Source organism: Panthera leo, chromosome B2 (assembly GCF_018350215.1).
Source record: "Panthera leo isolate Ple1 chromosome B2, P.leo_Ple1_pat1.1, whole genome shotgun sequence".
Lineage (NCBI taxonomy): Eukaryota > Metazoa > Chordata > Mammalia > Carnivora > Felidae > Panthera > Panthera leo.
The window spans coordinates 50,779,475-50,804,191 of NC_056683.1; the positions used below are offsets into that span (position 1 = coordinate 50,779,475).

General features: G+C 40.6%; 1 protein-coding gene across 5 annotated transcripts in view; it reads right to left on the reverse strand.

The window, feature by feature from the left end:
* The window catches only part of KLHL31 (kelch like family member 31), a 196,554-nt gene that overhangs the window by 62,783 nt on the left and 109,054 nt on the right, over window positions 1-24,717 (reverse strand). For 3 of the 5 annotated variants that reach the window (XM_042939071.1, XM_042939069.1, XM_042939072.1), the window contains exons 6-8: window positions 18,305-18,410; window positions 6,763-6,836; window positions 911-993 (exon numbers count right to left, since the gene is read on the reverse strand). The gene's annotated coding sequence lies outside the window, so the exon portion shown is untranslated. Of the gene's footprint in view, window positions 1-910; window positions 994-5,544; window positions 5,630-6,762; window positions 6,837-18,304; window positions 18,411-24,717 lie in introns of those variants that run through there. The other 2 variants (XM_042939073.1, XM_042939070.1) reach the window with 2 other exon arrangements.

Below are 24,717 nucleotides of genomic sequence, written 5' to 3' on the forward strand. Positions count from 1 at the left end.
ACAGTGGTGAGGTGTGACATGGCAACATGATTGGAGCAATGTTTGGGTCCTAAAGGAATAGGAATAAGTGCCAATGACCAAAACATATGATGGTGCTGAGTCACTGTGATTTGGTGATTGTCTAGTGAAAAGCATATACAGAGAGCTTGGCTTTCACTTCCTTTCTTTTGCTGAAATAAGCTGGAGGCACTGTTACATGACTGCCTTTCTTTCACTAAATCTCACGTTTCAGGTGCTTCTCCCTCACATAATAAAATGCAAAGCACACAGGTGCCCACGTCCCTGGGGGGAACTGAGTCTGTCTGGCTGCCTCAAAGCCTCAACTAGATTTGCCTTGGAATTTTAGGTAGGGGTGGAAGATTGGGATTCATGCTTAGGAATCAGCACACTGAAATTTAATGAGCAAAGGAGTGTGTGTATGGGTGTGTGTGTGTGTGTGTCTTAAACTCACTCCTAGGTAGTTAAGAAACTTATTCAAGGTTGAACAGAGTAGAGGTATTTCAAATTGCTTTAGAAAGAAAATTACAAAAAAACAATCTAGGAGCCAGAGAACCTTTTGGAATGCCAGTAAGAGGGCTCCAACATAGGTGAGATGAAGGCCTTTTTGATAAATAACAGCAAGGTCCACCTGGCAAGATTAGCCATGATAGATGTGGTGGTGACAATGTGGATGGAAGAATCAACTGAGACCATCCTTCCTCGGTGTATGTGCGTGTATGTGAAGGTGTGGTGGTGGTGGTGGGCGTATTAGAGTCAAGACTTAGAGTAAGACAATGTTAAGAATGCCAAAGAGTATTGTGAGTGATCCAGGATCCTCTTGGGATAAAAGATGGGCTGGAAGGCTTGGGGCTTCTGAGGGTCTACTGAATGGCACCCAAATCACCAAATCACTAAAATACATTTTCATTACCTTTATGTTTGTTACTCTTGTCCTTGGTAGCTCTCGGCACAACAGATTGTAGTTATCTGCCAGTTCCATTGGATCGGAAGCTCCTTGACCAAAGGGGACATATTGGATTGATCTCAATACCCCTGATGTTTAGCAAATGTTTCTATTGAGTTAGTAAATAAATCCATCTTCTACTTTTTCTTCAAAACTCTGAGATGTGAAGAAAAACTTAGTGTCTCAGGACTTTTGCTTCTATACTCACACGTTCATACAGAGTAAGCACCACACAAGTGTTAACTATGCTTGCCATGATTACTACTATTTCTAAGTTTTCTTTGAACCCTCATATGTAAATATTTAACCGACTTTGGGGACAGCACAGTGGCTCAGTCAGTTAAGCAGCCGGCTCTTGGTTTCGTCTCAGGTCATGATCTCAGAGTTTGTGGGTTCAAGCCCTGAATTGGGCTCCACACTGTCAGCGGGATTCTCTCTCTCTCTGTATATATATATTTGCCCCTCCCCTGCTCTGTCTCTCTCTCTCTCTCAAAATAAATAAATAAGCTTAAACAAAAATTTAACTGACTTTGGTATTTTTATCTAATCACATTCCTCTGGTTCCTTCCTTTTATTTTTCATTTTATTTTTAAATGTGTGTGTGTAGTTTTATTTTTTAATTTTTATTTTAAGTAGGTTCCACACCCAATGTAGGGCTTGAACTCACAACCCTGAGCCAACTGAGCCAGCCAGGCAACCCCTCTGGTTCCTTCCTTTTAATTTAACTGTATGCCACGTGGCCTTATACACAAAAATTTTAAGTTTTATTTTTAGAATCCCACTATTTTCTGCACAAATGTTTATATTTCCCATATTTCCTGTTTCTTCTGAACATTTTCCCAATGACTGGAGTCGTGAAAGCCATCCTCAGGAGCTGATTCAATATCTACAGCACTGGTTAGACACAGTCTCAGGGAGTTTGTAGCCAGTGTGTAGTGTTTGCTCTTAAAGAGTATCCCTCCCTTGACCTCGCTACAGCATCCAATTGCCATTTCATTTTCCACAATCATGTGTGACAAAGTGGACTTTTTCACCCTACTCACTTTTATCTCAGCTAGCTGCTGCCTGACTTTGGCTTCACTGCTCTTCAGAACACACCACTTCCTCTTTTTTTTTTTAAATTTTTTTTAATGTTTATTTACTTTTGAGAGATAGAGTATGAGCAGGGGAGGGGCAGAGAGAGAGGGAGACCCAGAATCTGAAGCAGGCTCCAGGCTCTGAGCGGTCAGCACAGAGCCCGACGTGGGGCTGGAACTCATGAACCAAGAGATCATGGCCTGAGCCAAAGTTGAACCCTTAACCGACTGAGCCACGCAGGTGCCCCGGAATACACCACTTCCTATAAGGCCTCAGTGCTTTCTTCTGACCTTGAGCCAGTAAGCTCTTTTCATACTCCTCTGTCATGCTTAGTTGGTCTGACATTATTAAAAAAATAAAATAAAACAAAAATCCCTCCTCAACCAAAAGCCTTTTCTTTAAGATAGTCTCTTCTTCCTGACAGGTATGACCCTGAGCTCCTTTTTTTTTTTTTAACCCATCCGGTGAACAGGTTAATGCTGATTTTTCTTTGTCACACCCATTATTGGCATCCTTTTGCTTTCTGAGGTGAACCCACGACTCTCTACCCTCTGTAGGTCCTCATGTGTGTGGTCCCCTTCCTGTGCGTCTTTACCCTGATCAGGACACTCTTAATTCCACTTGGTTTTCTAAGCCAATTTTAAAACTCATACATTCAAGGAAAAACATAACTTCTTTTTTTTTTAATTTTTAGTATTTATTATTATATTTTTTTAACTTTCATTCAGTTTTGAGAGACAGAGCATGAACAGGGGTGGGGCAAAGAGAAGGGGAGACACAGGATCTGAAGGAGGCTCCAGGCTCTGAGCTGTCAGCACAGAGCCAGACATGGGGCTTGAACTTACGAGCAGTGTGATCATGACCTGAACAGAAGTAAGACTCTCAACCGATTGAGCCACCCAGGCGCCCTTTGGAAAAACATATCTTCTTAAATGTTCCCTACTCTAATAACTTCCATAGGGTTTCTGTGAAAAGTGTTTTCTTCATATAATACTAATGTATCAACACATGTGTGCTTCCTAGTAAATATTCTTAACCTTTTGTCTTTTCATGAATGGGTATTGTTCCTTGAGACTCTTTCTTCTATTTGGGTTCTTTCCAAAATGCATAATATAATCTTCCATCCACAATGGATACCAACTAACTGTTGGTTAAAGTAGATAACAATTAAAAATATAATATTCACTCCTGCCAGCTAAGTAAATATTTAACTTACTTAATATGACTCAGTGACAATTTGTTCAGATACTGCACTTCCCTGCTCTCAGGGGACTGCTGTCTGTTGGTGCTTCTCTGGGTCTTCCGTTCCCACCTAGCTCAGATGTAGAGTGTGGGGCTTATGCAATAGACCAGAACATTGTTCTTATAAATTTTACTACCTATATCACATGCCAACCTATCATAAAAGCCACGTTTAATTTGCTAGGCTGAAGGCTTATAAAAGAGGTGAGAGATTTATTTGAGAGAGAAGGAACCCATAGAAGCTTCTAGTGACAGATTGCTGGGGTTGAAGTTCAGGTTTTGCCATGTTCTAGCTGTGTGATTTTGTACAGTTCCTTAACTTCTTTGTGCCTCAGTTTCCTGTCATAAAAAGGCAGCCATGATAATTGTATTACTCTCCTAGAGTTATTACGAGGAGCAAATGAGTAAACATATGAAACAGAGTAAGCTCTATGTATTACAAGCTTCCACTGCCACAACTACTACTATTTTTAGGTTTGCTTTGAGTCTTTGTATGTGGATGTGGATTCAGATGCTACACATAACGATTCATGAAAATGAGTCATTGGGTTGATTCACCCTTAAGAAATAGATTCTGGCAGGTTAGAAGAGCAGACACCAAGTTCCCTCAGCTAAGACAAAGCCGGTGCCAGAAGGGATTGAGGAGAGTGAAAACTAGTTCCCGTTCTAACAACTGCTCTGACTCTTTACAACGGTTGCTGTCAAGACAAGGAAAGGCTGAGGAACTCTTCCAGATTGAAGGAGACGAAAGGGGCAAGGCAGCTAAATGCAACTCAGAACGCTGTGTTGGATCCGGGGTGGCCATAAAGGACATTGTTCGGAAAACTGGAAGTGTGCGAACAGAAACTGAATGATAAAGAGTGATTATGGCATCAGTGCTAAATGTATAACTGCAATGTGGTTATGTAAGAGGATACTCTTGTTCTGGTTGTGTGTGTGTGTGTGTGTGTGTGTGTGTGTGTGTATGTGTGTACACATGGAGAGAGAAAAGAGTGAGATGAGAGAGAGACTGGAAAAGTAAATGTGGCAAAATGTTAACATTGGATGAACTGGGGTAGTACAGGATTCTCTTTCCTGTTTTTGCAACTTTTCTATAAATTCGAAATTATTTTGAAATAAAAAATGAAAAAGAAAATTAGTCCTGTGATTTGCAGACCCAGTTTTCCAACTTAAAAGATGGAGGAGTTTTAATTTATGGTCTTTGAGAAGGATTATAATATTTTCTGAGCTGCTAATTGGCATATTTTGTCTGAAGAGTCTTTTAAGATGTTTTAAATTAAAAAAATCCTCCAAAGATGACAAATTAAGGCACATATTGAATATACTTCTGTTGAAAAGAATAAAAATTCATGAGAAAAAATAATTTAATAAACTGCATCTATTGGTTTATAGAAGAGTTGAATTATCATTTGACCATTTTAAAGTCAATGGTATATGATCCATTTGTATTGTCTGAAGAACTCAGTTTGCTTAACAATGAACTCTTTTCTCAAAATTTTGAAACAAACAACAGACTAATGGATTTGAGTTATCAATTTTGAAACCTCCAATTCATCATAAGTTCTTAATATAAAAAATACAAGGGTACTTAAAAATATAAGTTGACCCCAAAGTGAAAGGACAAGGTTGTATATTTTCTTTAGGTCTGAAATACATTCATAGAATAAAAGTTTATAAGTAAATTTTATCATCTTTGACACACTGTTTCTTTTTCTGTGTCATATTCAGCCATTAAGTTCTCTTTAATATATGCTTTTATAATACAAATTTAATTATCAAAATCATATTACCAAATAGTAGTGAATGTTCAAAACATCGCAAGTTGGTTCCAGTTTAAAATAGAATGTGCTCTAAGATACCTGGGTGGCTCAGTTGGTTAGGCGTCTGACTCTGGCTTAGGTCATGATCTCATGGTTCGTGAGTTTGAGCCTTGCAGCAGGCTCTACACTGACAGGGTGGAGCCTGCCTGGGAATCTCTCTCTCTCTCTCTGCCCCTCCCCTCATTCTCAAATAAAAATAAAAAATAAACTTAAAAATAAATAAATAAATAAAATGGAATGTGCTCCAGTGCAATCTCTTCTAGTTTTATGCATCCAGTATCTTACCCAGATGAACCCACATAAAAATGATGAATCCATTATTAATTCCAGTGACACTGGAAATGAAGCTTGAGTGGCAGTCAGAATCTGAGAGGGAATGTCATTAGGTGAAAATCTTACGGAGCTTTCTGAGGATCTCTATCAGGAGCCATCAAAGCTTTACCCCTGACATGGAAGATCTTGCTGGGGGTTGAGAGAGGCTTTGCATACTCCTTGGTTCAAGAACTCAGGACAGTTGCTAGCCAAAAACTGGGCAGCCATTACTCAGCTGTGAGCGTTAAAAATAAAAAGATAAACGATGGGAAAAAAAAGGAAGAAGAAGAAAGGCAAGAAAGAAGATAAAGGTAGTGATAACAATGTCATTAAAACCAAAAATAATTTGTCAGGAAAACAAGGATCATTTTATTTTTTTAATATTTTTTTGAGTTTATTTATTTATTTATTTTGAGAGTGAGAGTGTGATCATGAGTGGGGGAGTGGCAGAGAGAAAGGGAGAGGGAGAATCCCAAGCATTCTCTGTGCTGTCAGTACAGAGCCCAATGTGGGGCTTGAGCTCATGAATCATGAGATCATGACCTGAGCCGAAATGAAGAGCTGGAGGCTTAAACTACTGAGCCACCCACACACGCCAACAAGGATCATTTTATATAGATAAAAGAAGATGTAAAATTCATGAGCCTTCTTAGTAATATAGCCTTAAAAGAAATAAAGAAAAAACTTTCTGGAATATCAAAGAGAAAATGATAAATATAATTGTAAGAGGAATTAAAATATTTTTCTCAAGATTTTGTAGAGAGCAAAAAGTAAAATAAGATTGACTCAGTAGGTAGGTATTGAACTTTGTATTTTATAAGCAGAGGCTATACCTTTGCCATGCATCTGTGGACCATTTGCAGCGGCTGGTCATATACTTGGACACAGAAGTCCAATTATATAAGAAAAATGAGAAAATGGGGGCACCCAGGTGGCTCAGTCAGCTGAGCATCCTAATCTTGATTTTGGCTCGGGCCACAGTCTCATGGCTCTGGAGATCAAGCCCCATGTCGGGCTCTGTGCTGACAGTGCAGAGCCTGCTTGGGATTCTCTCTCTCTCTCCCTTTCTCTCTGTCCCTCTCCTGCTCATACTCTCTCCCTCAAAATAAATAAATTTAAAAAAGAGAAAATGTAGTAAACATATTTATATAATCATAGCTAACATACACAAAGAAAGGTTTAAGCAAACAAAACGCTTCAGTCCATGAATTATCTAACAGTTTCCAAAATAGTCTTAGAATATAAACGTTTCCAAAACTCCAAAGTTAATTTATAATCTTTAGGCAGATATTCACTGCAACTCTATTTGTAACAATAAAATGCTGGAAATAATCCAAATGTTTGTCAATAGGGGACTCAGACACTCACCACTGGAGAAGTGTGGCTAGAAATAAGGAGCTTCTTATGCTTCTATGGATATGTACTCTGTAGAATGTTATAACCTGAAAAAAACAAGATGGAAGAAGATATATTTCACTATTTACCCCCAAAATGTGGCAGGGATATGAATATTTGCTTATATTTGAAATCATAACAACAAAAGGGCATAATAAAAACACTGAAAAAAAATTGTTTATATTGGGACTACAGTGAAGGAAACACAGATTGAAAACTACATTTTGGATTATACCTTGTTTTGTGAATTTGAGTTTGGAACCATTTTTATATCATTATAAAAATCAAATTAAATTTCAAAAGTAATTCCTAAAACAGAAAGTAAGATAAAGATTACTGTGTTGAGTTAGTAGCTTAACTATACAAAGATAAATTATTTCAAGGGGCTTAAAAAACAGCGATTTAATGTATAACCATTGGGATATATCCTAGGAATAAAAAGAATTCCAAGTACACCTTAATATGATAAATACTATATATATATATATATATATATATATATATATATATATATATACATACATACGCACGCATATGCACACGCACATACCTACATACATACATATGTTTTTCCTTGCCAGAATGCTGGAATTTCTGGGATATTCTGATGATTCAGTAGGACAGAATATGGGACAGAATACTGGAAAGTAGCACTTAGAAAATCTAAGATTGTAAATGCTGAATCCACCTAAGGGCTATGTGTTACTGAAATTTGCAAGGTGACTGCCTTTGCTGGGACCCAAACCTGATAAGAGCAAAAATTTTATTGGGAAAATCTTTTAAGTAAAAGAATAGTTAGGGGCGCCTGGGTGGCTTGGTCTGTTAAGCGTTCGACTTCGGCTCAGGTCATGATCTCACGGTCCGTGGGTTCGAGCCCCGCGTGGGGCTCTGTGCTGACAGCTCAGAGCCTGGAGCCTGTTTCGGATTCTGTGTCTCCCTCTCTCTCTGCCCCTCCCCTGTTCATGCTCTGTCTCTCTGTCTCAAAAATAAATAAACGTTAAAAAAAATTAAAAAAAAAAAAGAATAGTTATTAAGTGGAGGTGTAGGGTATATTTGAGGTCTTAGCCTGTAAACAGAAAGTTGCAAGCAATTCCTGCATAAACTTTCTGTCTTAAAATATATATATAGATATAAACGTATCACTATATTAGTCCCTAAAAATCCCATCACTTCCCAGGAGTTCACACTATTCCTGAGATTTGCTTTCATGCAAGATTTTCTAGTGATTTAATAGTCCTTGTTTTCAAACTATCAGGTAGAAAAAATAGTCATTTCATTGGACAATAAGCTACGATTTTGATTCAAAGAAGAGTCAGAAGATTCTGAAATGTGCACTGGAGTATTTTTGGAATGTGATTCAAATGGGTAAAGTTTAAACTGGAAACAGCAAAAAATTAAACATTTTCTATTTATAAAAAGCCAAACTATTTTTTCCTCACCTGGTTAAAAAGGTGGTACCAAAGTCACTAAATAGTTTCATATAATAGATAATCCTTTGTTGGATTCATTCCTACTTCTATTTCAGGAACTTATTGTGGTTTTCCCCTTTGGTTACCACCTCTACGTATCTTATGTTATCAAGCTATCTTTCATAAAATCTTCTAAGTGCTCTTTTATTCTTTATGGAAAATAGTGTGGGTGTGGGAATAACTAACTGGTTAAATTTAAAAACCACAAAGACAGACACAGATGTGACATGTATTACTGTCTTCATGTTAACAACCTTATGACATCATTTTCTAAGCTGTTTCTGAGAATGAAATTCCCAGCCACATCATCAGCTAAATTCACTCAAATTCATTATCTGGATTTGGTGTTTCTCCTGCATGGTTAAAGCTTGGAATTTGAAAGCTTGAAATTTCTTGGTATCAAAAGTGATTTAATAAACAAAGTTAATTTCAATGAGTGATAGATTTGAAGTTTTTGCCAACACAGAGTCAAAGAGATCTATTAAGGCTCTAAAATAAGTAATTTTTTAAAAGATATCAATGGACATTTTGGTTCCCCCAAAGGACTCTGAATTGGCTAAGCATTTAATAATAAGAATGACTTTAAACTTCCTTTTCATCTCAGTATATTAAAAAATCAGTTAATTTAACATCATCAAAGTGTAATTCCCCATTCACATCTTTCTTTCACAATAAAATTTTATCTGCAGAATTCCAGTTTGATCCTTATGCAGCACTGTGCTGAGTTCTCCTGCTCAGCTGCCTGAGGTATTCATCTGAGTCTGTAGTAGGCATATGAAAGCATATTCCACCCATGTGGGACCAGAAGTTACCCCCAGAGCAGAAAGTCTTCTATCCTCAGCCCACTGCCTTGTAAACTTGCCCTTTAACTCCATACACTTTTGGACCTACAGTTACATTAACTCCAAGGAGGCAAGTACTTTGTTCTCTCAGGAGGGAAGGCCAGATCCCCACAGTAAATTGTGTACAGGCTTCTTGGGTGCCTGCCCTCAGCCTGGAACTTTGCATTTGCTCTCTCATTCCATCCAGTCAACAACACCAAGAGGGAAAAAATCTCCATTAAAATTTTTTTTTAAATTCCAGTATAGTTTACATACAGAGTTATATTAGTTTCAGATGTACAATATAGTGACTCAACAATTCCATACACCACCTAGTGCTCATCACAAGTGCCATCCTTAGTCCCCATCCCCCATCTTACCCATTCCCCCCACTCCCTGCCCTGGTAACCATCAGTTTGTTCTTTGTAGTTAAGAGTCTGTTTCTTGGTTTGTATCTCTCTTCTTTTTTTATCTTCATCATTTTTTTTTAATGTTTATTGATTTTTTAGAGAGAGAGAGAGAGAGAGACAGAGAGAGCATGCATGAGTGTGTGTAAGCAGGAAAGGGGCAGAGAGAGAGAGAGAAAGAGAAAGAGAATGAGAATCTCAAGCAGGCTCCTCACTGTCAGTGCAGAACCTGATATGGCGCTCCAATCCTGAACTGTGAGATCATGACCCGAGCCAAAGTCAGACACTTAACCAACTGAGCCATTCAGGCACCCCTTTCTATTTGTTTCTTAAATTCCACATATGAGTGAAAATCATACGGTATTTGTCTTTCTCTTACTGACTGATTTCACTTAGCATTATTTTCTCTAGTTCCATCCATGTCATTGCAAATGGCATGATTTCCTTTTTTATGGCTGAATGATATGCCCTTGTGTGTGTGTGTGTGTATATATATATATATATATATATATATATATATATATATATATATATATACCACATCTTGCTTATCCATTCACCTATTGATGGATACTTGGGCTGCTTCCATAATTTGGCTCTTGTAGATAATACTGCTATAAACATAGGGGTGCATATCCCTTTGAGCTAGTGTTTTTGTATTTTTTGGGTAAGTACCCAATAGTGTAATTATTAACTACCCTACTGAATTGTAGGGTAGTTCTATTTTTAACTTTTTGAGGAAACTATGTTTTCCATGGTAGCTGCACAGTTTGCATTTCCACCAACAGTGCATGAATGTTCCTTTTTCTCCACATTCTTGCTAACACTTACTGTTGAAGAAATCTCCATTGAAATTGGGGACACTTCCTGTGTGAACTAGTACCAACCATGGCCACATGGCAGAAAGCAGAGCCTTGGGAAACTGACTGATATGTGTTGACCAGGCCGTAGGCCTGAGGGAAATAAAGCAGTTGTGGGTACACGGGGGTGGAAGTCAGGAAGTTACCACAATAACTTGGGAGGTAGGGCTTTGCAAGAAGCTGGGGAAATAAACATTTTTCAAGTTTCATATTTCTCTGTTAAGGCCGGAGAAAATTGGAGCGTGTTTTATAGTAGAAATGAGTCAGCCAGACTGCTCTGTAGGTCTATAGGGCAAAAACATTTTGTTGAAAAGCCCTGTGAGTATTATTCTCACGGAACGGTCTTTTCCTAATTCTAGGGTCTTTTATGTGCTCTGTAGAATGAATGGAGTGTGTATGTTTGGGTGGGAATATATCGGCCACAAGTCTCTCCATCTTTTATTTTTCCTTTCCATGTTGTTTACTGTCTCTTTTCCTCTTGCTCTATCCAAACATACCAGTCAAAGGAGCCAAGCAAAGTGCCCCCCTTTTGTAGAGTTAAACATCTTCATATACGGATAGATGGCTCTGTTGGGTAGGTGAGTGCAAGATCTGGTTGTAGCAAAGCTGGGCAGCACATCAGCAACTCCAGATGCTTAGGCCACCTCTCTGTCACCCTTCTACCCCCCACGTGGCACTGTGCCCTGAAGGTCAGATGGAGGCAGGGCCTGGGCCTGCCAAGTTTTTTACTGGTATTCACGTATCCTTTTTCTATGTGCCAATTCAGCATGATCTAGGCAAGGATGATTTATTTTGTAAGGACTGAAAATGACTGAAAGTAGCTCAAGTAAAGGAGGGTCCACTGGAAGACTTTGAGGTTATGTCCTGGAGTTCATTTGTAGGAAGTGTGCCTGGACCACCTGGGAACTCTTTCACTCTTGCACTGTCTCCCTGAGTGAGGTGCCAACTGTTCCTGCTATTTTCCAGGATGGATGTGGCAAGGCTCACCTGACATGACCCCAGGGCTGTAACGACTATATGACTGCACCATTTTGTTTTAAAAAGTGGTGTTCCTCTTAGCCAATGTGTTATATACAAGCTGTTACAAGGGATGCTGCAAAATGCCTGCAATAAAATTCTTGTTAATTCACATTCATTTAAAAACATTAAGTGGATTTCATTTAATTTTCATGCAAGTGCAGGATTGGAAGTTGTCACATCAACACTAGATGGTCAAGTAGATAATGATAGGATGCCAGAATTCCAAAAGGGTTGGGAGTCATTGTTGGGGGTGTCAAAGAATTTGTTTCCCCCATAGGCACATGGCATTGAGCCAGCATACCTCATAATTCCTTCCCTTCCATCCCCTTCTCTATTTTCCACCCCTTTCTTGTAGTCAGTTCAACCAGGGGGATGTGGATGTCAGGTATTTCTGCTAGCTTTTTAACATCCAAATAGTTATTTCTCAGACACATGGTGACTTGTAAGGGTTGGTACTGTTCTGATACTTATCCTTTGGAAATTTAAAAAGTCTTTATTTTGAGGGTGCTCAGGTGGCTCAATCGGTTAAACATCCAACTTTGGCTCAGTCATAATCTCGTGGTTCATGAGCTCAAGCCCCACACCGGGCTCTATGCTGACAGTTCAGAGCCTGGAGCTTGCTTTGGATTCTGTGTGTCTCCCTCGCTCTCTGCCCTTCCTTCGCTCATGCTCTGTCTCTCTCTCTCTGTCTCTCTCAAAAATAAATAAACATTAAAATAAATAAATAAATAAATAAATAGTCTTTGTTTTGTATTAAATATTTGACCAGAGGCCAGGGTCCAGAAGGTCAGATTCAGATGATAAACCAGTAGGTTGTAAATAGCTCCATAAAGGTCATTGAATCCAAACTGATCTAGAGTGAAGGATTAAGATAAAGGAACAGAAAGGCAAATGTAGATTCATGCAAAGAATTAACAACATAAATATTCAGGGGGATAAAGAATGGAAAGAACTTGCAGTGGTCATTGTTCTCAGGTAAAATGCCAGGTTGGTCACCTCTATTGCTACGGCTGTGACCCTACTGTACTACTTATGCCACTGTAACATCCAGAAGATGGGACTTGATGAGTCATGCACACTTCCAGAGTGTTTGGTCAGGGAAACCCTGGGAGTACTAGGATGGTGAATACTGTCAGCACCAAAAGGACAAGAGATGATCTTTCATCAGATGAGATAAAGAAAGGACATTCAGAGACACAGAATATGGAAGCAATTATCTGCCCTCCTAGGAGAGGATGCTGTAATCAAGTACAACAAGCATTTGGGTGAACTCCTGCATCTAGGCTTGGAGGGAGTTGATGCCACCTGGCAGATGGGTGGGAGAACTTTCATTAGTCCCAGGTGTTCTTCGAGGGCCACAGATCCAGAGCATTATAGTTGTTTTTTTTTTTTTTTTTAATTTTTTTAAATGTTTATTTATTTTTGAGAGAGAGAGAGAGACAGAGAGAGAGAGAGAGAGAGAGTGACAGCAGGGGAGGGAGACACACAGCAGAGAGAGGGGGAGACACAGAATCTGAAGCAGGCTCCAGGCTCTGAGCTGTCAGCACACAGCCTGACGTGAGGCTCGAACCCATGAACTGTGAGATTATGACCTGAGCTGAAATTGTACCCTTAACCGAATGAGCCACACAGGAGCCCCGGGAGCCTTTTAGCTTTAAGGCAAGAGTGGGACCAATATTTCCAGTCCATTTGTGAATAATCCCAGAGAAAGAAGCAGAGGAGAGGAAGATACCACTTTTTATCCACCCTGGAGGAGGCCCTAAAGCCTCATTAGTATCTCAACTGTTTGGTCTAAATTGAAGGGTGTAAATACAGTGTTCTTTTTAAACCTAAAGTTAAATTTGATTGATTGATGAATTAATTGATTGATCAGTGGTCACTGGGAACTTAAACATGAATATTATATGATCAAAGCCCTTAAGGAGGTTAGAGTTTAAAAGGGGAATACAAATATCTATGATACTGTGTGATAAGGGCAACAATAAAGCAAGTACAAGATATAAGGAATCTTCTGGGCTTTGCATTGGACAAAATGTCCTTGGGAGGTCCTTTCCCTGCAAGCCAGTATGGGCTCAGCTCCAACTCCAGTGATTCTAAATGAGTCTAAAGATAACAGATTATCTCACATCTGGAACCATGCCCACTGTCTGAAATTTCCCAGTGGCCACCAATAAGGTCTGGTCCCTACAGGCCCATTAGTTATTATCTATCCTACATTGCTACTTCTGGAACAGACACCAGACATGTAGTATTAGAAACAGTACCACAGGGCTTTGTCCCAAACAATCTTTGAAATAGGCCTGTTTCCACTCTGGCTCATGCTGGGGAAGCAGCACCTTTGCTTCCTGATTTCTGTCACATGTCTTCCTGCAGTTTTGTCTCCTAAGACCAGCTGGTGGAAGAGCTCAAAGTGCAAGGAGCCAGTCATGAGGGACCTGGAGCTCAAGAAATGAGCAGTAAACACTTAGCACATCATAAACATGGATAATTTAACAAGACATACAGATAGATGGCCCCGGTGGACTTATACTGGATTAGTAGACTGCCTCTTGCTCTTAGTGGTTCTTTCCGTGCTGGTTTTTGGGGAAAAAGTATAAAAGACATTCTGTTAGGAAGATGAGAAAAAAAATGCTTCTGTTTTAGACAAAGCTTGTGAGGGTTCAAGGATCACCCATCTATTGGCCAAAATGAGTTTCAGTGGCTTAAAAATGAGAAAGATAAGTACAGGCATTTTTGCCTTCTCATTGTACTTAAAGGCAGATTTTACAAGTCTTTCTTCTCCACCTGAAAACAGGACTTGAGAAATAGTAAAAAGAGATACTGGATATGACTAGAGTTTCAGCATCCTAAAGATGAATATTGTTCTTAGAAGTAAATGCTTGGTTCCAGAAGCTTTCTGAATACCATGTAGCGCTGAAGAAACTATCACTGCTGGCTCAGACCTTGATAAGATAATAACATATATTAGATGTTTTCCCTAGTCAGACACACTTCTAAGTGTCATATATATGTGTGTGTGTGTGTGTGTGTGTGTGTGTGTATATGTGTATATATATATATGTATATGTATATATATACACACACACACATATACACAATTTATATATGTATATATACACACTATATATTCTAATATGTGATAGATAGATAGATACAGATATACTAATTTATTCTCTTAGGACATAAGGGATTAGCAGACCTTTCAAGTCCTGGTATGTTCTAAGACAAGTTAACCCAGAAACTGTCATGGAAAAACAGATTCAGCAAAAAGGGACCAGCCAACACGTTACGCAGAAGTCCCCGTGGCTTAGTGGCAGGGATTGGACATTGTGCCCTTAGGGGAAAAATGATGAGATCAGAGCAGACTGGGAGAGATCAGGTCTGGCACTTGTGCAGCAGGCCTGGATTCAAAGATGATCTGATGGGAAGCTGGGCAGACAGTTGGGCCAAGGCATTCATCCATAGGGGCCGGCCAGAGAGGCACAGTTTGGATTGAGAATGTGGGTGCACCAGATCAAAGCAGCAGGCCTGAGGAAGGGGTGCTGGGGCCTAGAGAGAAACCTCAGCCCCTGGGATAAAGTGGCAGTTGCTTTTTATAGAGCACTGGTGTATGGGGTGCTCTGGGAGAACCCTGTGAAGGGTGTGGGGTCTCCAGCACTATTTGGGCATACCCTCCCATGGTTTGGTGACCCAGGCAGAAAAAGGGACAAAGTACAAGAATAACAACAGCAGGGAGAAGTTGTGCTAGATTTCATCCCAACACCAAAATGTAGTTACAAACAAGTAGAAGAAGATTTTTACACCCTACTCTGAGCCCTAGAAGGCTCTACTGGATTGGGATTCATTCTCCTTTACCATCAGGTCTAGGATTCTTTTTTTTTTTTTTTTTTTTTTAATAAAAAAAATGTTTATTTATTTTTGAGAGAGAGAGATAGAGAGCAAGCAAGGAAGGGGCAGAGAGAGGGCGACACAGAATCTGAAGTAAGCTCCAGGCTCTGAGCTGTCAGCACAGAGCCCAACACGGGGCTCAAACCCACAAACCATGAGATCGTGACCTGAGCTGAAGTTAGATGTTTAACTGCCTGAGCCACCCAGGCGCCCCAGGTCTAGGATTCTGACTGTTAATAATACTGACTTTGGGGATCTCCATTCTTAGGATTACTCAGGGTTTGTTGTTTAAATCCTACTTGGCTTGTACTAATAGGCACTAATGCCAAGCTTTTACCACTAAATTCATAGGCTTGTCAAATAAATGGTAATACCAAGAGATCTGCTGCAAGTTACTACTTGTAACCCATGTGTAATCCATTCTTGCTTGGTGTCTTAAGGTATTCTTTAGTTCCTAATCCCTAAACCTAAATAAAGAGTTGGCAACCTTTTTCTTTTAAGACCAGTGGTAAATACTTTAGGCCTTGCTGGCAATATTCATTTCTGCCACTGTGGTGGGAATCTGTGATAGACAGTAAGACAAATAGGTATGGCTGTGTTCCAGTAAAACTTTATTGACAAAACAGGCAGCAATCAGATTTGGCATGTGGACCACCGCTGCTGATCCACGATAGAAATGAACAGACAAACAGATATATACATTTTATACTCTCCATGAGCAATTTTTAAATTCTAATTGTTTTTTTTTCCTAAAGGATGGGGGGTAGGAGGAACCATTTTACCTGTGTGTCTCTGTCATTTACCTTCTAGCTTCCATTTGTAACTCTGGAAGCGAATAGCCTCAAACCAAACTTCCTGTCTGCTTTTAAGATACAGAAGCGGCTGGAACGTGTTATTGCGGGTTTTTTATTTTAAGGACCGAGATCCTGTTTGCTACTTTTTCCTCCCATCTAGTGAAGTTCTTCATACACAGACGGCCTCTGCTAAGAGTTGAGTAGTGTCTCTTACGCGGCCACTACTCTTTCTTTCTCCCATTTCACTGGCAACAATGACCATTTAATTTGGCCTTCTTTGGCACTGCTTATCCAAATAGAGAGTTAATGTATTCAAAGATGAGGCAAATGCAGTTTCTTTCAAAATGCAGGAAAATACCAAACGCAGAACTTGAGTGAGAAACTACTAGAAGAGACTGATCCTGGCCAAAATCAAGTCCAAAGGTTAAACATGTTTGCCCTCCTTATCTAAGGAATGAAAATGCTCAGATGCAGGGCAGAACCTGATAAACACCAAATTGTCTTCAGCAATTAGCAACTTCCGTCACCTGTTATTGCTTGGCTAGTGTCTTCCCAAAAGATATAGGGAAATGCTAATTTAGCCCTTGGGGCCTGTGAATGTCACCTTATTTGGAAATAGGGTCTTTGCAGATGTAATCAAGTTAAGGTGAAGTCATTAGGGTAGATCCTAATCTAATATGACTGGTATTTTCATAAGGTGACAGAAATCTGGACACAGACACACACACAGAGGAGAATGCCACGTAAAGACAGAGATGTGCAGGGAGAAGGAGGCCACATGACAATGGAAGCAAAGACGGGAATGAGGTAGCCACAAGGCAAGAAATATCAGAGATGGCTGATAACTTTCAGGAGCCAGGGGAGAAGCATGGCACAGGCTCGCTCTCAGGCCTCCAGAACCTTGCTGGCACTTTGATTTTGGACTTCTAAGCCTCCAGAACCATGAAAGCACAAACAGCTATTGTTTTAAGTTATTCAGTCTGTGGTAATTTGTGGCAGTCCTAGGAAACTAAGATACCAACTATGGGCTGACACAGAATAATTCAAATAAATTTCATAGAGCGTTCCCCTCTCCTCTTGTTAAATGTCCTGCTCACTGTCTAGATACCTCAGTAACGGAGTCAGCTCAGTAATTCTGCCATCAGATGCACAGGCCACATTTGATTTTGATTTATCTTTCAGATAACCCGGGACTTTCAAAGTTAAATGGAAATGATCATTTTAATACTTTGCCTGATGTGGATTCAGAGCCAGGCCAAAGGCAGTTTGGCAACCTGTCAGCAACTGATAGTATGACTGAAAAACCTGATATGTCAGCTATTGTTCTACTGTATTAGCTTCTTTGGGTCCTATGAACTCATGAAATATAACAAAGCGCTGTATTGTCTAAACTCTTCTGAATATATGGCTAGCGGTCACATAACTCCTTTTGTCTTAGTCTACGCCTGTCAAAGAGGAATTCTCTGGTGTCTTTGTTTTCCTTTAGAGCTTTCCCCTCTAATTTGATCTGTACTTGATGACATGGTCATAAAGAACACCACGTACCTGGTAGAGCAGAATCGCACGTAAGCATTGTTAGAGTCAAAGGAAGGAAATTTCCCAGGCAGAAGAATTCTAAGAGCTAACGTTTATTGATTCCTGTGTGCCAAACTCTTCTTCAGATGCTTGACAGCAGATACCATTTTTATTGTTACAAGGACCCTATTGGGCAGGTGTTATTTCTCTCCTCCCTTTACAGCAAACAAACCAATTGATGGCAGTGATGAGTAGAAGTCACCAGAGGTCACGGGGCTGATGAGCACCAGGGCTAAGATTATGAACCCAGGTGGTCTGGATGCAAAGTCTTTTCCTTAACCATTACTCCGTTGGCTTTCTACCTGGGAAATACTCCCATCCTGGATCTGAACCTTGGCGTGTTTTCCTCACTGAAAAGCATTGTTTTTATGGCCTTTTCAGCTAATGGAAATTTTGGATCTATGTGTTTGCCCAAGGTTGTAGGATCATCTCTGCAGGAAGGGGATGGAATGAGCCCCTGAAGTCCAGCTCTGGAGTATTTGTGATTGTTGATGCTACAGAGGCCTCTTGATCTTTGAATGATCTGGGCCACAGGGGCACCATTTTTAAGCAGTCACATTTTCTCCAACTAGACCCACTAACCAGAAATATCACCACATTTTCAAAATGAAATGTTTTGTTTTCGTATCATGTTATTATACAATAAAATTAGTGCCAGTGATTGACTGCAGGTCTACTTACCTCCTTACACAGCACACATCTGGGATGAGACATCAGAGATCCAGGGAAGAGAGGGCCAGAGTCCAGTGCCTCTTTTGGGAGGGCTCCTATAGGCCAGCGTCTCCTACTGTTGAAGTGGTCAAGAGGGAAATGGATTAGGGAAAGGATGGGTCAGGATTGCTTCTAGGATAGGAGTTTAATCCCATCGTCCCCAAAACCCCCTGCCCACAAAAATTTTTTTATTAAAACTCTTTTGACTATTCTAAAGTGACTTTCCTAGATAACCTAATCTATTTATACACATAATTGAAAATCAATGTTATGCCCAGCTGAATCATAAAGAAAGAACAAAAGGAAAGTAAATGGAAAGTAAATAGTATGATACTTCTAGCTCAGGACCAACTATAGCAAAGTCATAATGATGTAGTCAAATGTTTGCACCCATATGTGGAATCTGCAAATGTGAGTATGTGCTGATACAGGGTGTGGTGTGAGTCACCTATTGAGAGTAGCCTTACCTCAGGAGATGAGATTTTTCCAGTGGTGAGTAATCTAAGTAAAGTTATTAGCAAAACAGCATATAAGCTCCCCCTGATTAAAAAAAATTGTCAACACAGCAACATATAATTTTCCCTCCAATTTAGTGGCATTGCGGGGATATTCAGCCTATATCAAAACCCAGAGAAAACACTGTGTGAATGTGGGAAATAGACTGGGGTCCTGACTTTGTCACCTACGTGAATTAATTCAATGGTTAAGCAGGATGTGGGACTATCTAGTTGTGGGACCATCCACAGTTCCATGATATCCACCATACCCAAACTTCAACTGTTGGGACATACAACCGCCCCTTTAAATTTCCACACCTCCAGGTGCTGGATCACTCCAACTGGCAGCCACTAGGTTAGGGCTTCCTTATTTCCAAATCTCTTTTGTCCCCTTGTCCTCTCCTGTCTCTGCCTTCCTCTCTTCTCCCTTCTCTTTTCCTCTGCTGCCACTCCTGTTCATCTCCCGTGTTCCCTTGCCTTTCCCCTCCTTGCTCTGCTTTTCCCATCTCCTCCTCCTTCGCACTTTCATCAGGGAGGAGGTGGTGGCCCTCTTGTAAGAGCAGAGTTGAGGGGTTCCTGTCTCTTGTGGAGAGTATATCTCATAAGACTGCCTGCAGCTATTTTCCCAGCCCTGAACATCCTCACACTGCATTTTCTCTGTCTCTCTCTCCAAATTTCGATCTGTAATTTCAACTGTATAGGTCAGAAAAATACAGTCAGAGAAACACTGTGGTATCAGAGCCTTAACTCTTTAATATAATTTTAATATAGACTCTTAAACACCAAATAATGGCTAAAGTATACATACATTATTGCCTTTAAGTTTCATCTTATCCCCATTTTACAGATGAGGGACAGAGACACAGAAATTAAATGACAGGCCCAGCCTACAGAGTTCATAAACAGCAGAGCTGGGATGTTGTGTTAACTCGGCAAGGGGTGTCATGACGGCAGTTCCTATCCCCAGAGAACTGGCTACCTAGCGCACAGGAAAAACCTGAAAACGAATAGGTGAAAATTTGACAGCTAATATTTATTGGGTATTGTCATGTGTCATTAAGTGTGTTCTACACACATTATCTTATTAATTTTTTTAAATGTTTATTTATTGATTTTGAGAGAGAGGGAGAGAGAGCATGTGGGGAGGGGCAGAGAGAGAGGGGAGAGAGAGAGTCCCAAGCAGACTCCATGCTGTCATCATGGAGCCTGACTCAGGCCTGAACTGACAAACTGTGAGATCATGACTTGAGCCTAAATCAAGAGTCAGATGCTTACTGAATGAGCCACCCAGGTGCCCCTCTTATTAATCTTTTTAATAAACCTGTAATGCCCATGATTTTGTTGTTGTTGCTGTTTGTTTGTTTTTTAGCATCACCATGCACTTGCAGGTAAGGGACCACAGGTAGAGAGGCTGCTAGTAAGTACTTGGTCTGGGATTCAGACACAGACTGCCTGGGGAGCCTGGGTTCTCACCCACTGGTCTAAGCGCTGGGATTTCAAGAGAGGGAAATGTTTCTGGCAGCTGGGATCAGGGAGCGGCATTGCAGCTGAGCTTAGGGTTGGGGTAAATTTCCACAGGTGGAGAGGGGGAGGCATATTCCGTGCCTGGAATGGGTGGAGCCTGGGGGACAAGGAGAGGTAGTCACATAGTGCTTTCTCCTTTTACATTAAAAACTGTTTTTTAATTAAAAAAAATTTTTTTACATCTATTTATTTTTGAGAGACAGAGAGAGACAAAGCGCAAGCAGGGGAGGGGCAGAGAGAGGGAGACAGACAGGCTGTTGGCTGTCGAAGCAGGCTGCTGGCTCTGAGCTGTCAGCACAGACTGTGACATAGGGCTCGAACCCATGAACCATGAGATCATGACTTGAGCCAAAGTCAGACACTCAAACGACTGAGCCACCCAGGCACCCCTCCTTTTACATTTTAAAGGCATGCTTTGTTTGTTTGTTTTCTAAATGTTCATTTATTTTGAGAGAGAGAGAGAGCATGAGTTGAGGGGGACAGAGAGAGAGAGAGAGACAGACAGACAGAATCTCAAGAGGGCTATGTCTTGACAGCCCCCACTGAGGGCTCACGTTCCATGAGATCATGACCTGAGATGAAACCAAGAACCTGATGCTTAAAGGACTGACTCACCCAGACGCCCCTGTTTGTTTGTTTGTTTTTAATTCCAGTTGAATATTGAAGAGAATGAGCCTTACTATTGAACATCTGTAATTAGAACAAATACATCTTTATCTGTTCTGGGTGACTATTGAAATAGTTTGTGAGAGGGGCACCTGGGTAGCTCAGTCTTTTAAGTGTCTGATTCTTGATTTCGGCTCAGGTCATGATCTCGTAGTTTATGAGTTTGAGCCCCCCATCAGGCTCCACACTATTAGTGTGCTTGGAATTCTCTCTCTCTCTGCCCCTACCAAACTCATGTGCTCTCTCTCTTTCTTAAAATAAATAAATAAATTTAAAAGAAAAAACACTTATTTTTAAAAAATGAAATAGTTTGTGAGAAAGCACCATGGTCATTCCTGCCTGGCGCTCTGTGCACTCTGTGTACCAGGAAATGGTCTGAAGGCAAGGGCCAGAGCTCCAGTCCTCACTCTGCCTGTCAATCTTGGGCCTTCTACCTGATCCTCCCCATTCTTCCACAAGTGTGGGGTAATGACACAGGCCATGGTTATCCTGGAAAGACCCTGGAAGGCCTAAGGAGGGAACAGGGGTGCCCAGCTTCAGAGGTGAGGTGCTACGAAACTCTAAGGCATCAAACATTTTTATTAGTCTGCTTAATCTGTCCTTTTAATATGTAGTAGTAATTAACATTGGCCCTGGGCAACTCAGAACAGGAATGTTGCGACCTCAGTTAATTTGTAGAGTGCCCTGGTATTTGCACATACATGCTCTAATTCAATCTTTACTAATTTTCCTATGAAGGAAGCAGGATGATTATGATCAACTGCCATTTTTACAAAAACTGAGACCCAAACCATTTGTTTAGCAAATGTGAGATCTGGGTATAAAATTCCAGGCTTCCGACTCGCAGTTTAGACTACTTTCCAAGGACCATAGAAGAGGCTTTCTGGGGACAACCCTTGCTAAATTTCTTGGCAAAATTCAAGACAGGCAAGAGCACAGACTTGCTAATGCTGTTTGCACATAGTACATAACCCACAGTGACACTGAATTTCTAAATCTTTTTAAAAATTCAGCTCCAAGTTTGCCCCTCTTGCTTTAACCCCTCCAGATAGAATCTGCCACTCCTGCAGCAATCCCGTGAGGCTGCCCACCTGCCCCTGTAATTACACGTACTGCGTTGTACAACAATAATTCGTTTACATGTCTGTCCCCTCCACCTCTTCCCCTTGTCTCCCCACCCCCCGGGGACAGTGACACAGGGCCAGCCATCTTGGGTCTCCAGTACCCAGCAGGTTGCTAGATGTAATAAATGCCCTCTTTATGTTTTTCATAAAAGGAAAAACTTAATTCGACTGCATAAAATTCAGAAATATTTGAACAGTAAGGAATATCAAAAATGAAATAAAGTTAAAAAGAAATCGAAAAATAAGAAATGGCTACAAAATATCAAATCCTCTAATCTATGAATTAATAATAAAAATATTACTAAGTTCAGCTAGGGATGATGCTGCCATTTGGGGCTGTGTGTATGTGTTGTTTTAAATACCAGTCAAAACATTTTGAGGTAATACTTTTACTGATTTCTAAAAAATTTTAATGTTGATTTATTTACTTTGAAAGAGAAAGAGCATACACATATGTGAGGGAAGGGCAGAGAGAAAGAGAGAAAGAGAAAGAGAAGGAGAGAGAATCCCAAGCAGGCTCCACACCACCAACACAGAGCCCAGCTCAGGGATCAAACTCTCAAACCGTGAGATCATGACCTGAGCTGAAATCAAGAGTCAGATGCTTAACCGACTGAGCCACCCAGGTGCCCGGGGACTTTTACTGATTTCTAGTAGCAGCTCAGAGGGCATAGAAATGGTCTTTACTCTTCTAAATGTCTCCATTTGGTCATGTCAAGGTTCAATGATAATTTAAGTAATAATGGACCTTTTTCTTGAAGCAAAATGCAATATATCATCTATATTCTATAGGGCCTACTGAAGTGGAAACGATGTACCTACAAGAATTACAGAACAATCATCTATATTAGAAAAACACTACCTTAGGAATTATCATTCTATCAGACCTTACTAACAGCACATGTTTCATCAATTAAGTAATAGTAGTTGAACTAAAAAGAGATGTATCAAAATGACTTCTAAAGTCTTTATTTTTTTAATGTTTATTTATTTTTGAGAGAGAGAAGAGCATGAGCAGGGTGGAGGCAGAGATAGAGGGAGAGAGAGGGTACGAAGTAGGCTCTGTGGCACAGCGCAGAGTCCTATGTGGGGCTCAAACTCACGAAATGTGAGATCATGACCTGAACTGAAGTCAGACGCTTAACCAACCGAGCCACCCAGGTGTCCCTCAAAATGACTTTTAAAGAGAGAGGATGCAGGAAAATCACTCGGTTGTTGTGGATACACAGAGACTGGGGGCTTTGAAAGTTGAATCAGACCAGCATGTGACCCTGGATTCCAGAGACATCACAGCTTAACCCTCCCTTTCCCCTGGGGACCTGATGACCCAGGGGATGCCCCAATTCTCTTGGGCCTGTGCCCAGGGCTGTTTGTTGAATAATAGGGGCTTTAGTTTTCTACTGTTGCTGGACAAATCACCCCAACTCAGTGCCTTAAAGCAACACACATTTATTGCCTTTTATTCTGCAGGTTGCAAGTGTGGGTTAGCTTGCTGGTTTCTCAGCTCCAGGTTTCACAGGCTGTCATCAAGGTGTCGACAGGACACATTCTTCTGGAGAGGCTCATTCCACGCTCATTCTGGTTGTTATTGGCAAAATCCAGTGCTTTGCAGCTGTAGGACTAAGGTCCTCATCTCCTCACTAACTGACAGCTGGGGGCTGGCTGTAGCTTCTAGAGGCTTCTCTTCAATCTCTGCACGCGGACACCTATGCCTCAGTGGCAGCAATAGTGCAGTCAATCCTTCTCACACTTGGAAGCTCCTTTCTCTGCTGCTGCATCTCTGACTCCAGCTGGAAGTGGAGTCTCATGTTAAGGTCTCAAGCGATTAGATTGGATCCAGTTGGTTAATCCAGGCTTGTCTCCTCACCTCATGAGTCATAGCCTTAATTACATCTGTAAAGCCCCTTTCGCCATGGAACAGAACATACGTACAGGATCCAGACATTTTGGTGTGGGTGTGGACATTAACCAGCCCCGCATAAGACCCCGTGGGAAAACTAGAATTTAAACTGTGCTTCAGCCAACTTTTGGGTGTTTAGCCATTTCCTGGTCCTGGCTTGTTGAGCTTTCTCTCAGTTGGCAACCAACCTTCTTGAGCTTCTTTTCTCATAGGAGATAATCAGTCCAGCTTGCAAAGAAGGAAGCTGTGCACTGCCATTCTTCCCCCAGGTCTCCAGCCATCTTCTGGGTGGGAGCTGTGTTTCCAGTTTATAGTGCTGATGCTTTCCTACATTTTAACAAGTTTTTTTTTCTCAACTTCTAAGGTAAATTACCTCCCCGACTGGTTTTCTGCAAAGTTTCATAATATGTTCTTGACACAGTTCAGGCAGTATTTGATGTTTCAATGGAAGCTCTTAAATCTCCCCATCAGGCTGTGAATTTTCAGCCACTAAAGATGGTTGTTTGGATTAGAAACTTTTTGTGACCTGTAAGCTCTTCATTTGATTTTATTCAAAAAAATTTTTTTAATTTTATAGTTTTTTTAATTAAAATTTTTTTTAAGTATTTATTTTTTGAGAGAGACAGAGACAGTGCAAGCGGGGGAGGGGCAGAGAGAGCAAGTGCTGCACTG